Raw genomic sequence first — 2730 nt, forward strand, 5'->3', positions numbered from 1 at the left:
TTATTAAATAATATATTCTTTTTCTATAAAAATTAAATAACATTTATTTTAGTTTCTTTGATTAAAATTCACTTTTATAACTAACATTTATATGATTAATAAAAGATTTCAAATAAAAAAATTAACTATCCAATTTTATTTAACTTTTTTTAATTACTTTGAACTTTTTACAAATTATAAAAAGTATAATTCAGAGTGCACTATATTAGCTATAATTTTCACCGTAATAAATTGTATTTAATGAGTTAAAAAAATAAATTAAAAAAAATTCTCAATTTGTCATGTCAATCTTATTATTAAATGTATTACCTCAATTTTTATATAATACTGGTTAACTAATGGCATACATAACATAAAACATGTTCAATTGATCGCTAAATAAGTATGTTTATGAAAATCTATCAATTTAATCAATTTTTTCAATTATATAAACTCTAACTCTAATATAACCTAATAACACTAAATTGATATATTTTCATAAATATATTTGTTTCACGTCTAATTAAATATGCTAGGTATCATGTATGATGTGAATTAATATTTTATATCATCAATCATTGACGAAAATTATTAATTAAGTGACTGAAAGTTAAAAATAATTAGTTTATAATATTTAAAAGACTAATTTAATCGATAAAATCTTTTAAGAATGAATTTAAAAAACGAATCATCTTTAAGAACTAATTTGATCATTAACCTATATATTATACATTAAAATGAAATGTCAAATCAATTTTTCGTTTTTGACATAAGCGTCAAATTAACTTTGAAATGTATGAAATTTAATATACATTATTTATCTAGTGAGTATTTTAAATTCAATTGGCAAAATTTAATATTTACAAATAGTTATCAAACTTACTTTAAGAGCAAGTTAGTAAAAGTACTCATACATGTACGAAAAATATTTAATTTTTTATTTATATTTAAAGTATTTTTAATAAAGTGATTTATATGGTACAGAAATATTTTTATAGAGATAAAATAAAAGCAAGATTGACACATAGCAAAAAGAACAAGGGACAGATTTCTAAGTCACAAAGTAGAAGTAGATGGCTCCATAGTTGAGCTGTGCAGCGCATGAAAGATATGTTAGAAGAATGAGAATATGAGATCACGTCATTAGTAGGTGGAAAACAGTGCTATAATAACATTAAAATATAATAATATATAAAAAAATAATCATAACTGTTTAACTATAATAATATAGAATATATATGAACTAAATATATTCTAAAATGTATAAAAATAATCATTAAATATATTCTAACATGTAAAACAAACGTCAAAGCTAAAATAGCAAATAAATACAAGTATAAAATAGGAAAGTTTGAAATTTATAATTAATCCAAGAATATAAATTTATATATAAAAAAATAATTACAGATATAAAATAGAAAAATTTAAAAGATATAATTAATGGCTATAATTAATATAATTTTTTAGTTAGATAATATTTTGATTTATTTAATTTTGTTTTGTTTTTTTTTTTATAAAAGATTAATTCAAATGGTATCACAACAAGAAAATTTTAAGAGTATAATTAGGGGTGACAACACTACTCGAATTCGCGGGTATTCACTCCCGTCCCTACTCCCGCTCTAGACGAATTTTTAGTGGAACGGTGCGGGACAGGGTCAAGTTTAAGTAATACTTGCTCCGGTATATATATATATATATATATATATAATCTATTTAAAATAAATTATTAATAATATTGTATCATATTTAAATTTTTATCTTAATTTATATTATGTATGTAATCATAGTTATATAAATTTTAAAATATAATTTTATTTGTTGGATTTTAATAATTATAGGAACGAGTAGGGATGGAGTGGATACCCGTAAAGCGGGTTAGGGTTTAACATTTTACTATCTATGGGTAGAAGTGGGACAGATTTTATGCGGGTTATTGTAGGGTGGAGCAAAATCGATTAGGGCGAAAATCCTCCCTTACCCGTTCCACTGCCACTCCTAAGTATAACGGCTGACACAAATAGGCACAATGCTAAACAAGCACGGTGGAGAAGAAGACTGGTTATTGGACAAAAAAAAAAGGATATCATATTCTGATTTCATAGTGATGTATTCCAGAGGTTTGAAACAATTCTATTTACTTGAAGACATAGATTAAATTTTTTGTTATTTAAAAAAACAAGGATGCTACACATCCATGTAACTATGTAATCAAGTTGGCCCAACACTAAAAAAATCCAATACCATTAAATGAAACGTGAAATACACGCGCCCAATACACACGAAATCGCCCTTGCCCGACGCTTCTTCTCTTCTCCCCCACGCTTCTTCTTCTTCTTCTTTTCTCCCCCACGCTTCTTCTTCTTCTTCTCACACTTGTTTACACACGGAGCTTCTTTCTTCTTCTTCGCCTTCTTCTTCCTCCTTCTTCTCCTCCTTCTTTTTCGCGTTTCTTCTTCTTTACGTGTTTTCTCCTTATCGTCGTTCTTTTGTTGTTGTTGTTGCTGTATTTTTTTTTCTTTTTCTCTTTCTTTACGTTGCAGGCTTGCAGCAGAAAATTTACGTTGAGCAGAGCTTTAAATTGTAGCACGTTATATGTAGCACATATATGACAAACGAATGAGGGGTGGGGGACGCGCATGTGGAGAAAATCACTTGGTTAACAACCATGTAAAAAATACATGGATGCTGAGCTTTTCCGTTAAAAAAAATAGGTACACACATTTTCTAATAAAAATTAAGACATTAGTT

The 2730-nt window shown here is 26.3% G+C and overlaps 1 protein-coding gene across 1 annotated transcript in view; it reads right to left on the reverse strand.

The window, feature by feature from the left end:
• LOC107606466 (pentatricopeptide repeat-containing protein At1g71210-like) overlaps positions 1–2730 on the reverse strand; it is a 10632-nt gene that overhangs the window by 2636 nt on the left and 5266 nt on the right. The gene's annotated exons all lie outside the window — the stretch shown is intronic.

This window comes from Arachis ipaensis, chromosome B07, assembly GCF_000816755.2.
Source record: "Arachis ipaensis cultivar K30076 chromosome B07, Araip1.1, whole genome shotgun sequence".
NCBI lineage: Eukaryota > Viridiplantae > Streptophyta > Magnoliopsida > Fabales > Fabaceae > Arachis > Arachis ipaensis.